Source organism: Micromys minutus (genome assembly GCF_963924665.1).
Source record: "Micromys minutus genome assembly, chromosome: 15".
NCBI lineage: Eukaryota > Metazoa > Chordata > Mammalia > Rodentia > Muridae > Micromys > Micromys minutus.
The window spans coordinates 21,540,131-21,554,474 of NC_137984.1; the positions used below are offsets into that span (position 1 = coordinate 21,540,131).

Sequence of the window (14,344 nt, forward strand, 5' to 3'; positions counted from 1 at the left end):
ATGCCCTGCTTTTTAAAATTTTAAACTTCAATACAATACAAATTAGAACAAAATAGTATTGTAATAGTCTTTTGGAAGGCAATCAGCCATTATTATTAGTGTGGCTGAGCTCCTTATTGATAACCAGGTCCAGGGTGAGTATAGCCCTGACAAAATGGAGGATGGTTATAAGCATTAGGGTTAGCCCCACTGGGAGGAGGGGTCATGGTACTTGCAGGAGATGGCATAAAACCTGGTCTTGGTTGATAAGCACCAGCTTGGCTTGGAGTCATTCCAGGATGAGAGCCAGGGGGAACAGTATATATAGTTAGCAGGTTGAGACGTTGGGTATAAGTTTGTGGAGGGTAAGTGCTCGCCTGGTACTGCTCTGGTGGTTGAGCGAGCAGTTGTTGTGGCTGGCCAGAAAAGGCAGGAGCCAGTGCCTGGGAAGTTGGTTGTTGGCCATATCTCTAGAACTGCTGAGGTTGTCCGGGTCCAGTCTGCTGTCTGTAACTAGCTGAATACGGAATACCATACCACTAAGGAGAGGCCTGAAGCTTCTGTGCACTGTAGCCAGCCTGCTGCTGGTACTGTTGGGATTATATCTGACCTTCAGCCTGACCTGCTTGTGTCTGAGCTCCTGTGTAGGGAGGTTGCTGAGGCTGAACTGATGCTGGATGTGCTGGTGAGCAGGAAGAAGCAATTCTGTCAGGAGTTCTAGAATGGTCTTTTGTAGGAGCACCGGGTGGTCCTGAAACCTCGTTATCTGTTAATCCAAATGCTGACATGATATTTTTGTTGATTTCATCTTGGGGTTTCAGAGAGTCAAAAGCTGACACATTTGCTTTCATAACCTGAGTAGACTGTTTACCAGAAGAATCAGAAGCGGCAGGCTTTTCTTCCCTACCATCCACGGTATCATTTTCAGAAATACCAGTGGAAGGCCCTGATTCTCTAGGTGGCTCTAAGATTTGCAATAATTGATTCACTTTATTGCAAAGTTCTATCAGTTCTCGACAAAGATATTTCACCTGACTTGATACAAGGGGTCTTGGCTGGTCACTAACAAATACTGTCAGGTTCAGTATTTTACTACACTGAACTATAAAGGAAAGGTCAGAACTATAAAAGATTGCTATAAGATCTCCATCTTCATCCTTAAACTTTATTGTAATTTCATCATTACTCAGTTTTCCTCTGAATACTCACTGCATCATTAGCACTAACTCATCATAAGTAATGTCTTCATTATGAATGGGAAATCATTGGATGTTTTCCCCAAGTTGAGCTTTGGTAATCAGCTTCCCACTTAGGTCCAACTGTTTGTTCATTGTGGACTTCAGGATGCTTTCTATATACAACTCTAGGGGGAAAAAACTCCAATCAAAATGGATGTGTATGATTAGACTGCATTCTCTTCATTTGTTTTAAAGATTTATTTTATTTCTGTGTGCAGGTATCCCAGGAGGCCAGAATGTTGGATCACCAGGACCTGGAGCTTTGGGTGAGACCTCTGATATCAAAACTGAACTCAGGTCCTCTTCAAAAGGACTAATAACTGAGCCACCCTTCCAGCCATGCATCATTCTATAATCCAACTCCCCAGCAATGGTCATCAGCAGCTGTGCATGGAAGTCTAAGGATCTAGCAGTTGTTCAGTCCCACAAGGCAGGCAGGTGAAGAAGAGAATCTGTTGGGTTCTTTTATAGCCTTGATAATCTTATTTATTATCAACCCTTATAGAGGATCTCCAGATTTATCGAATTTTGTGTTTTCCTTGATATTTCTGCTTCACACATTCTACAGGTCTGGTGTTTGGTGTGCAGACAGACCTTCATAGTAACTCTCTATTCTTGATATTCTCACCTTTGTCATTGTATCATGTCTTTGTTTCTGTGTTTTCTTAGCTCTGGAGTCACTGTATGTGTCCGTAACATGGCCACTCTTGGTTTATTTTGATTGCTTACATCCTGTTTTTTTGGATATATTTCCCTTCAACATTTCTATTTTGTTCTGCTTCAAGTGACCAATTTCCTAGTTGGTCTTTTAAAGCCAGTCACGCTTAAACTAATTACTGATGTGTTGTCACTAAATCTGGCAATTTCAGTTTTTTAATTATTTATATTAGTTCTTAATTCCATCTCCTGTCCCTCTCTTCCTAGTGGTTATTTAACTTGTTTTTATAATTCCACCGAGATTCATCTAGATTGTTTTGCATGTATCTCTTTGTATGGGTTTTAGTGATTGCTTTAGTTATTGTAAAGCTGTGTATGTAACTTCCACCTTAACTCACATTATAGAGTCAGAAAGGTGCCTTCATTACCAATGAGGTCTGCTAAACGTCCTGACTCTCTACCAAGTTTCTGTGAAATCTATGTGGTAATTTTGCTTGCTTTGGTGAGAGTGGACTGGTTGGCATTGATTGAAATGGGCTACAGTTAGCCTATGATGTTTGGTAAAATAGTTTTTCTCAAAGTGTTCTGTTGCTAAGTGGCATCATTTTCTAGGTCTTTGTCTACATGGCAGACTTGTGTTGAGGGATTCTTGTTGGTGCTTATTGGTTGTTGGGGTTTCCTGATTGGTGATTTTAGAAGCTTCAAATCTGGAACTTTTCAGGCAAGAAGAAACTCCAAAGGGCCTTTCATGCTGCCAATCCTTAGGTACCAAGTTTCTACCTAGTTTGCTGCTTCTTTGAACCCTTCAGAATTCTCAGTTGTTTTAGTTACATTATCTAGGTATGGGATTTTGTTATTATTGCTGAATTGGCAGACAGTATGGCAGAAGGAATGTCTTCTAGCTTCTCAGAAGAAGAAATACTTCTTTGTTAGCTGTTTAATTAGCTCAGTGGTGGTTGACCCACACCTTTAAATCTAACACTTGAAAGGCAGAGGCAGGCACACACACACACACACACACACACACACACACACACACACACACACACACACACACACACACAGGGCCCAGGCATCCTGAGACAGTTGCATAGCTGCTAGTGATTATATTATCAGGTAAACAATACACTAGTCATCACACACAAAAATGATCTTACATTAAATCTACATTATTCTGACATATGACAACAGAAAATTGCTGTTTTTACAGCAAGCCTATGAAGTGAAAATTTCTGGTTTCTTTGGAGACTCAATTGTTTTTGTAGAAAGAGAATGTTTTGCTGAAGTAGACATGTGAGATGATGTTCTTCTGAAAATAGATACATGATGTTTTCCTGAAAGCTGTCTTGTGAGAGGGCATATGATGTTCTGCTGGAGCTGATGCTTCAGAGGGTGTGTAATGTTTAGAAAGAATATAAATATACCCCCCCACTCACACAGATACACACAGACACTAAGAGAAAATGTTTGAATTAGTTTGCCTTGCAATACTTTACTGATTAAATAATTGTGTTGGTATGCCTTGCAGTGCTTTGCTAGTTTTCATTGATCTTCAAGTGTTCTGACCTTATAGAGAGAAAAGTGCCAGAGAATTTCTCATGGTGGTATTCCTGCTGCCTCTTGCCACTTCTGTAGCTGAGTCTTAGGGTTTTGTTAGGATCAAGTTTCTGCTGCTACTCATTCAAGTTCGATGTTTTCTATAGGCATGTATTGCTGGTATCCTGAACATTGGAATCACCCCCAAAGAACTGCTTCTAAAGGGGTCCACATCCCCCATTTCCTATTAACCTTTCTCTCTCCCTACCTCTGGTAGGTAGACTAGAAGTGGGGTTGAAGCATTCAAGAACCCTTATTAAAGCAGGTTTTCAAAAGTTTAAGCCTATAATCATGAGATTTCTCATAATATGGAATGACTGGTTTTAAAAATAAAGTCTTGTTGAGTTATAATTTTGATATGAATGTCACTAGCAGTACATTTGTACCAACTTGCAAATACATGCTTCTTTATGTGACAGGTTACAAGAAAACCAGGTCCCAGATTAAATTCTACCACAAATTTACTCATTTATTAATAGCTATCACAGAGACAACCTGCTTTCTTAGCCTGATGATAACACAGGCTCTTTTTAATTTCTTCGGTTACATTCTTCATTTTTATAATAATGATGATGATGATGATGATAAAGAATTCCAGGGTAAAAGCATTAATTCTCATGTTAAAATTTTCAGTCAGTATCAAATGAGTAGAACCTTCTTATGTTACATTCAAACCTCAAGCATCAACTGTTTATGTGAAGGGAGATGTTTCCATAGTTTCCTGTCTCTTTCATGTCAAATGGAGAATGTCTTAAGTCACTGTTCTAATGTTATAAAGAGACACCATGACCATGGCAACTCTTATATAGGTAAACAATTAATGGGGTTTGCTTACTGCTTCAGAAGTTTAGTCCATTATCATCATGGGAGGGAGTGTGAAAGCATCCGGGAAGACCTGTGCTGGAAAAGAAGCTGCAAAGTCTACATCCTGATCTGCACGCAGCAGAAAGAGGAAGACTGACTGGACTTTGCATGGGATTTTGAAACTCAAAGCCCACCCCCAGTGACATATTTTCTTCAACAAGGCCACATATTTCAGTTGTTCTAATTCATTCAAATAGTGCCACTCTCTGGTAACTAAGCATTCAAATGTATGAACCTATGGGAGCCATTCTTATTCCAACAATCACAGAATGAAAAACCCAATCCACTTATTGAAAATATAAGAAAAATGTCTAGTTCTAGAAATAAATTTAAGAAATCTATTCAAGAAACCATGGTTACTATAGTTAATAACATCTGTAAATGGAAATTTCCAAGAAAGTCCATTTTAAGTAAAGTACTATATATGATAATTAACACAATCTGGCCAGTCCACAAGGCCTGTTTGAGTGTATGTGTGTGTGTGTGTGTGTGTGTGTGTGTGTATTTACATCAATTAAAAACATTAACTAAATGTACAGTTTTATTGGGAGATAGTTTTGTGTACTGTGTATTCATTGACTGATTTCTATGCCCAGACATCTGGTTATAGCCTGGATAATGACATATTCAAGCCTCTCTGGTCTCCATGTTATATAAAAATTATTTTTCATTACCTCTAATTAATAAGAGAGCTGATCAGTCAATTACTTGGGTGGGACAGAATAGAGTGAGACTTTGAATCCCAGTGCAGGGGCAGGGGGAGCAGAGAAAAGAAAGAGTAGTGGGGAGACCATGTGGAGGAACTAGGGTGATTCACCATGAGGTCTCAATAAGAGAGCAGGCCGGAGAACACAAATGGACCAGAATGAGTTACGGCAAGCCCAGACGGCAAGTAATGGCTACTACATCTTGCTGAGTAGTAGGTAATTTAATTGGGTTAGAAAAGTTCAGAGTCTACCTGGCTATTAGTGTTTACAGCTTGTTAATAAAAATACAAAGTCTCGGTGTTTTATTTGGGAGCTAAAATGTACTGGAGCAGAGGGTAGTATACCTTATAATTATTTGGGAAGAAATGGGACGTAAGAAATCTCCCCCAGAAGTACATTTACACAGTCCCATTTTGATAAAGAGGTGAAAGTGTCTCTTCTGTCTGGAGCATCTCCCTTCCCAGATGTCCTTCCATGGCTCAGTCCCCCCAGTCAGCCCAGTGAAATGGCACTTTCTCTAAGGAGCTTTGCCTCAGCAATCAATCGAAAAAGGTATCTTCAGCATACTTTTCTTCACTTGATTTTTACAGTATCTATCACTATGTTAGACAGGTTAATATTTTTCTCTCAATAACATGAACTCAATTAAGTAGATTTTTCTCAAAGACTGGAAGCATTCATACCCAGGCTGACAGCAGTTTAATAAATGGTCAAATAGCACAATATCAATGCTTAAGACATAGAGATGTAGTCAAATGGGTCATTTCCCCCTAAACATGCCAGATTTCAACATAAGTTTGTATCTATCAATCTGTTTGGAGAAACTTAATATGTTGATGGATATAAGTCTCATACATGATCTAACTGTTATTGAAATACTCAAGACCGCTCTCAGCCATAAAATGCAATTTATCAAAGTAAAAGTAGACTAGCAATGATTCAACATACACAGATACATATACAATGCATACATATATATGCATATACAACTACAAACGTACATACACATATATACATGCACACATGCATGTTCACACATACATGCACATGTGTACACACATCCACAGCGACAGAGGAAATGGTAGGGCATTTTTTCCCCTCACGCTCCTTGTTTATGAGAAAGAACTCTTTTTTTCTTATAATTAGCAACTACAAAACCTACTGAAACATCTTATTATGGAAACTTGGTATTTAAAAGGAAATCTATTTGTCAAGCAATGTCATTAAGAAAAGGCGTTCTTTTGAAGTTGACACCAATTATTTAATTCTTGAGCACCATCAGCTATGATTGATCATGGCTGGGGGCTTGTGTACCATGCAGACAGGGCAGACACAGTGTAAAGATGTGTGCTGTATAATGCCAACTACATTGTTGTAAAAACAAACCTGTCAAACAATATTTATTTCTCTCGATTACTTACTTATCTATTATTTTATTTATGTGTGTTCATGTTATGTATGTATACATGTGTGGGGACATCAAAAAAGGCCAGAAAAATGTACGGGGTCCTCTGGAGCTGGAGTTACAAGCCCCTGGGAGCTTTCTGGTGTGAGGGTTCAGAACTGAACTCAGATCTTCTGTAAGAGCAGTCAGTGCTCTTAAACATGCAGCAATCCTCAAAAGCCACAACACTGCAAGTGGACAAAGTCTGTGTTAACAGTTGACGTGAACTTTTTAGTAAGCTCTTTTATTTCTTGCATGCATGCAAGCATATCAGAGTTGGGCACGTAAAAATGATCATTTTGACCGAATCTTTAGTGTTCTAAAAATAAAGAATTCTGGAGGAATAAATAAGAATAAAAGCACATATTCTCATACAATGTTTAAAATGACTGTGAAAAGTTTTTGGCTCAGTCAGAAAAAGACAAGGTGGCATCAGATAATGTATGGCCAGTGGTTAAGTAGCGGCATGACCCTTGGTGAGTTAAACACTACTTACTGATTGGATTTTAGGACCACTCTGTGGGAGGGAATGCCTATGATATTCAGTACACCTGGTCAAAAGCTTACAGCGGTAGGTCACAGGCCTAGGAGGGAACCCGACTACTGTTGTTTTGCTAAATGGGCATGTCGTTCAACTCTCTTCTTAATATTTATTTTTATACTCATACATTATTGCTGCTCTCACCTTTGTTAAAGCTTCTTTGGCAAAGAGTAATGGTGAAGCAAAGACTCAGAACTGCTCAATGTCAATAACTGTCTGTTCAGTGCTCAGCCCCAAATGAGACCTTTTATAACAGCCTCGCCAAGGCTGATACATGACAGGAGGCAGAGATGCTGCAAGAAGAAGGAGTACTATGGAATGCTGTCTTCTGGATGGGACCTGACCATGGCAATCATGATCACACAGCAGCTGTGGACACCTGCACAAGAACCGAGGCAGCTCTTAACGGGGCTGGCTTACAGTTCAGAGGTTCAGTGCATTATATCAAGGCAGGAACATGGCAAGGTCCAAGCAGGCATGGTGTGGGAGAAGCCGAGAGTTCTACACCTTCATCTGAAGTCTGCTAGGAGAAGATTGGCTTCCAGGAGAGGAACTTAAGGGCCACACCTCCTGAGAGGCCACACCTCCTAAGACTGCCACTCCCTGGGCCAAGCATATTCAAACCTCCACATGTATTGATGTATAATTAGAAAAATGGTGTATTTTGAAGGCAATCGAGACTACATCCTAGGATCCTTCCTATTTATCTTTTGTTATGCAATATTTCATGCCTTTTTGTCATAAGACAGCCATTGTTGAGCTACTCAGACAACATTCTGTAAGCCAGTCAAATAAATCCTCCTTTAATATACACATCCTCATTCTATCAATTCTGTTTCTCTAGGGAATATTGACTAATACAGCCAGGTTCTGAAGTCCCCATCCAGAAACAGAACCTGATGATTCAGAGTTAGAAGAAATCAGAGTAAGAATTGATCAGAAGCATAAAGGTCAGATTTCCAGAGGAGCCCTGAGGTATACAAGCCCCCCTGTGCCTGCTAGCAGTGTACAGAGACCACACTTGGCTTGTCATAAACAAAGCAGACCCTGGGGCATGAGCCCCAGAAAGCTGGGTGAAAGAAGCCTCCTTTATATTCCTCATGGAGAGCCTTAGCCCTTCAATTTGGGCATGGATGGCCTCATTTACCTTCTGATCTATGGTGTTCTTCACCTAGAACTTGCTTTTTCCCCCTCCTCTACACACATCTGGAGCTGGAGCTATCCTCATTCCTTCCTGCCCCAGCGTGGTCTTCAGACTTGGTTGTCATCTATGTTACGGTTGTGTAGCTTGTTCTTCTGGGACTCCTAACAGTGGGATCGGGAGCTGTCTTTGACTCACCTTGCTTCATAAATGGTTGTGTTTTCCAGGCCATCTGGACTTTGGGACTCGACACCGCTGCACAATGCAGTTTATCCCAATCTTTCTCTCATCTTGTAGTCTTGGGATATGCTGCTGCCAGGACAGACACACCCACAGAGCATGCTTGAAATCAGCAAGGCATGCCAGAACCATATTTTCCATGCCCATAGTCACTACAGTTCCTTCAACATCCCCCACCCCAGACTCAGATCGGCTCACCTGTTATCCTCTGCTTGCCGAGGGAGTCTTCGTACCCTACTCTCCAGAAGAGACTGCCTGTGTACACTCAAACTCGTGGACACACAGACTCCACACAGTCTTTGGAGACAGCAGCATTGGCTTTCTGGACGTTCCTTATTTAAATGTTTTTCAGGTGGAGTCAGATGGCAAGTAGTCGGTTGCAAGCTGGAGTCATTGATGAGACTCAGAAGTCATCTACCATGTGTTCCTTCCCCTGACAGAGTAAAAGCAAAGGTTTCATGGTGGCAATATTTAAAGTTGGTTCGTGGATACTAATTTTATTCAAGACAAATATTGGCCGTGCCTACCAAATTTTAAAATCTTGAAACACATGGTCATTTCTCAGAAATAGCCAACCAGCCATCTACCTACCTATATAATATTAATCATCTGCTGCCTCTTCCATGATGTAGGTGTAGTACACATAGTGATATTTAGGGCTGAGAGAGAGAGAGAGAGAGAGAGAGAGAGAGAGAGAGAGAGAGAGAGAGAGAGACAGAGAAAGAGGGAATACAACATGGTCAGCAGTGTGCTGGCAGGAGGACAGCAAGAAGGCTTTATAACTGATCATTAAGAAATGCTTCTTGAGATTAGAGAGATGCTCAGTGGATAAGAGTGTTTTCTGTGCAAGCCTAAGGACTTGAATTTGAATCCTTAGCAACCACATAAAACCCAGATATAGTGTGTATGCATGTAGCCCCACTACTGGGTGGAGTGGTGTACTGGCTGGTTTTGTGTCAACTTGACACAAGCTGGAGTTATCACAGAGAAAGGAGCCTCAGTTGAGGAAAGGCCTCCATGAGATCCAGCTGGAAGGCATTTTCTCAACTAGTGATCAAGCAGCAAGGGCCTGGCCCATTGTGGGTGGAGCCATCCCCGGGCTGGTAGACATATAAGAAAGCCAGCTGAGTACACCAGAGGAAGCAAGCCAGTAAGTAACATCCCTCCATGGCCTCTGCATCAGCTCCTGCTTCCTGACCTGCTTGGGTTCCAGTCCTGACTGTTTTTGGTGATGAACATCAATGTGAAAGTGTAAGCTGAATAAACCCTTTCCTCTGAAACTTGCTTTGTGGTCATGATGTTTTGTACAGGAATAAAAACACTGACTAAGACGACTACCAAATAATCTCTCCAGCCCTCCTCAACCCTCAGTTTTTATGTTTCATCATAAGCCACTAACTGCAAATGATCTCTATATAAATGATCTATATAACATTACCCTAATCGCTTCTCGGTCTTTTGGCTAAGATCAAGTGTAACATTACTCTAATAGTTTTATATGTCATTGTGAATGGTCAGGCAATGTCAGGTACTTAATTAAGAATTATTCTGGTTGGGCTGGAGAGATGGCTCAGCCATTAAAGGCTAGGCTCACAACCAAAAATTTAAGAATTGTCCTGGACATGTTTGAGAGGATGTATAATATTAATGTTTGAACAGATAGACAGAGAAAACAGATTATGATCGCAATGTGGATGGATGCCAAAGACCTATGCAGAACAAAGATGCTGAGTGGAGGAAGTTCCATTCTCTGTGCCTGTCATTTCATCTTGGGGCCTTGATCTTTCCTGCCTTTGAACTCAGACGTGGTCTTGAATTTATAACATCAGTTCTCCAAGTTGTCAGGCATTCAGACACTGACAGAGATTCTTTCCCTGGGCCTCTGGGGTTTCTAGTCTGTCAACTATAGATTTAGGGGTCTCTCAGACACTCAGAATTGCATAAGTCAGTTATTTTTTTGAGAAAGATAGCTAAAGGCAGATATACAGTTTGTGTTCTCTCCCTCCCTTCCTCCCTCCCTTCCTCCCTCCCTCCCTCTCTCCTTCCCCTCCTGGAGCACGTTCATTCACAGCATCAACCCTTATTATAACTATCTACAATTTATTCAAAGCCAGGATGTAGCCATAAATTTCAGAACCCCTCTGATCCCAAAGGAGTCATTATCTCTCTCCAAACCTAAATGATTTCATGATACACACAAAAGCCCAAAACAATATAGTTTTCATTTCTTGTTTAGTTTACATTTGAACACTGAAAATCTACTGGGACCTTCCATATTAACAAAATACCTGCATTATACCTTCTGCCTCAGCATTAATTATTAAAGATTTGCAGGCCCATGCCATGGGACTCCATCCAGGCCTGCTGGTAATTCTCATTATGAGGACAGTGCACTAGAGGCTCTTTATCTTATCCTGAATGGAAGGAGGTAGCTGTCACCCACAGGGAAGTGAACTCTTTGCAGGAGCTCAGTGGGAGAAACGGGTTCTTTGGGAAGAGGGATCATGTTTCATGTCAATTTCCTGAGAAACAAGAAACTAGAAAATGTAAGTTGCTGTTTTTGAAAACAGGATTTGTTAACAAAAATAAAGCTTTGTTCTTCTCAGAATTATGTTCCTAATGTGGGACTTTAACGTGACAGAACTCAGCCCTTGTCCCGAGGAGCAGTAAGGGGGCACCCCAACCCTGTTGTTTTGGGTGTCAGTGTTCATCACTGTGCCTCCAGACACAGCTATGATGATGAGTGTGGGACACCTATTCCCCAAGTCTCTCTCTCTCTCTCTCTCTCTCTCTTTCTCTCTCTCTCTGTGTGTGTGTGTGTGTGTGTGTGTGCAGGCGCACATGTCTATGTACATAGAAAGGCTAATGGGCAACCTCTTAACCTCTTGCCTTAACCTCAAGATCTGTCCACTTCCTTCGATACAGTCTTTCATTTGACCTGGAAGTTGTTGATTCATCTACACTGCTTAGCCAGTGCTTCCCAGGGATCCTCCCGTTTCTGGAAAGTATACCTACCATGGCCCACCATTTACATGCTGGAGATGGAGCTCCTGTCCTACTGAAAGGACCTTACTGACTAAGCCATTCCACCAGCCCATGGGTTTCCTCTTTTTCTTTCCTTCCTTGATTCTCCACCCCCACTAGAAGACAAACACCATGGCAGCAGGACTTTTATTTCCTTCAGCACCTATAAATGTACCTTGAATAGATCAGGGTAACTGTCAGTATGAGAAGGCAGGGAAGCGAGTATGACATTCAGGTAATAAGACAAGAGAAAGCCTAGGAAAGGAGACCATCCACAGAAATAGGCTGCAGTCCCTACTTCCTACCCCCCTTCCTATTGCCCTTCCAAACTTGGATGCACATTACTTCCCCTGAACTACCTGCTCAGAAGCTTTCAGCTCACCAGACTCTTCAACTGCTCTAAATTCCTGGATCTCTTGTTTAGTTATTTCCTCCTTGGCCTCCCACCGTAGTACACAGTCACGCCTACACTGTGTGCTATGAACAAAGCATCATGGTACCTGTTCATTGTAGCTGCTCTTCTCTGTGCTGGAATATCAAGTCTTTTCCAATCCTTCTGTGACAGAGTTCCCTCAATCTTCAAACCACAGAACAGCAGTTTGAAGGTATGTAAATAGACATTCTGTTAAAGAGGCTTTTCCCTTTGATCTCATAAACAGTTGGGGTTTCTCCTGGCACTGAGTAATTCTCAGTCTCTAGAACCGTCTCTCTTCCCCGCCAGCATGCAAGTCTTCCCTTTAGTGAGTAGTTTGTGTCACTGTGGAAGGAAGAAGTCTTAATTAAACCCAAGTGCTGATAAATTGTCTTCTTGGAGAAAGACTGGCAACAGTATGAGCAAGAAATAAATATTTAATTACCCACGTTAGATAATAAGTGTGAAAAGGACAACAGGTCAGTGCTCTCTGAAGGACTAACTTTCCCTCCCTGACTTCCAGTGAACTCACAGCGTGAACATCAGTTACTGTTTTCCAAAACTGGACTTCATCTGAGCATCTACACTATGGACTTTTGTATTCCAATCTATGATATATCAGATACCCATCTCCTGTCTCCTCAAGGATTCTATGAGATTGTAGCAGACAGAAGTTCTATACTGTACATCCCTTAGCTAGAACGGGCCACAGAGCAGGACATCAGTACAACGGTAAAAAGCACGTGGAGCAGATTCCGCACAAGAGGGAGGAGAGCTCGGGGTCTCTGCCACCTGCACTCATCGGGACCGCCAGCCAGGATTAGATACAGTGTGAACGATTAAATCAAACTTGTTCTTTTACATAGTTGGCTCACAGTGGCTCCTCCGGTGCCTTCCGGATACCTGCGGCACTTGTACAAAACAGTCATCGGTGAGGTGTGGGCCAGCAATCTTGAGAAAGAGATGCGGAAGATCCGTGCATTGACCACAGCTACAGCTATATTGTTACGGACATAGAGTTTTCAGGTGTGGTTATAAGACTGATTGGTGAAAGCCGGAGCTCTATAGATTACCAGCATCAGCTTTTGCGGTGCAACGTTGACCTTCTAAAAATCATCCAGCTGGTCCTTACCTTCCCAAATGAGAAGGGGGAGTGCCCTTCTGGCGTTAACACGTGGCAGTTCAACTTCAAGTTCAACCTGTCAGAGCTCCCAGGATTTCACAGACCCGCTTGCAAACTTAATAGGTTCCAGAAACATGGAGTGGAAGCAATCCGTTCGCTTCACTTTGCAGAGCTGCTTACGAGGTTGGGAGTGGTTCTCTGTGACAAAGTCAAGTGGTTTTCATTTCACAATGATTATGCTTTTTGGCTACATGGTAAAGGTGCTTACAGATTCTTGGCCGTCAGAAGAACACGGGTTTTTTTTTTTTTCCACAACGTTTCTTCCCGTCCATTTATGATGTGAAATACCCGAGGAAGAGCTGCAAAAGTCTTAAAGGAAGCCTTCAGGAGGTGGCTGGTCAGTTGGGTTTGCCGAGGATCGGAAGGCAGCATCAAGCAGGCTCAGACTCCTTGCTGACTGCGGTGGCTCTCTTCAGGATGGAAGAGCTATTCTTTGAAGACAGTGTTGATGATGTCCTGTGTTGTGGCCTGGGCACAGGAGTGGCCCAGAAGCAGAATGAGGATGTGGACTCTGCCCAGAGAAGGTGAGCATCTTGGCCATGGTCAACAACACACAGCAGTGAGAGCGTGTACCATTGCCACCAGTGCTGTCTGGCCAGCCACTCACGGACCGGCGTTCGCTCCACGCAGAGACTGGGCTTTTGTTTAGAGATGCCATCACGCCACAACCAAGAAGCAAATTGGGGGAGGAAAGGGTTTATTCAGCTCACACTTCAACATTGCTGTTCATTACCAAAGGAAGTCAGGACTGGAACTCAAGCAGGTCAAGAAGCAGGAGCTGATGCAGAGGCCATGGAGGGATGTCACTTACTGGCTTGCTTCCCTTGGCTTGCTCAGCCTGCTTTCTTATAGAACCCAGAACCACCAGCCCGGGGATGGCTCCACCCACAATGGGCCAGGCCCTCGCTGCTTGATCAGTAGCTGAGAAAATGCCTTCCAGCTGGATCTCATGGAGGCCTTTCCTCAACTGAGGCTCCTTTCTCTGTGATAACAAGTTGACACAAAACCAGCCAGTACAGATGCCTTTACTTTAGATCCAGGAGGGGTTTGATCTGAATCTGTAAACAAGTCTTTTGTCCCCATGCCCACACCCCTCTGCTGCCTCCTGCTACCAGCATCCATGGCTCCATGGACACCTTCTTAGATCTCCAGGATGTCTGAAAAAAAAAAAACCAGTGAAACATATATGACGCTTAAAGAAAAAAAAAACATGTAAAGTACAGGTGCCACCACAGTGGGTCAGGAGCACCACCAGATGACATAAAGGATGAGAGATGGATCAAAATCAAAAATACTCTGACTGTTGACATGAACTTTG

General features: G+C 42.2%; 2 pseudogenes across 2 annotated transcripts; one reads left to right on the forward strand and one right to left on the reverse strand.

The window, feature by feature from the left end:
• Positions 1–91: 91 nt before the first annotated feature.
• On the reverse strand, positions 92–1,319 carry LOC308430116 (protein TFG-like; annotated as a pseudogene). Its single transcript has one exon. The product of its transcript is annotated as a protein TFG-like (transcript).
• Positions 1,320–13,217: 11,898 nt separating this feature from the next.
• On the forward strand, positions 13,218–13,589 carry LOC308430389 (CCR4-NOT transcription complex subunit 8-like; annotated as a pseudogene). The gene has a single exon. The product of its transcript is annotated as a CCR4-NOT transcription complex subunit 8-like (transcript).
• Positions 13,590–14,344: the final 755 nt, after the last annotated feature.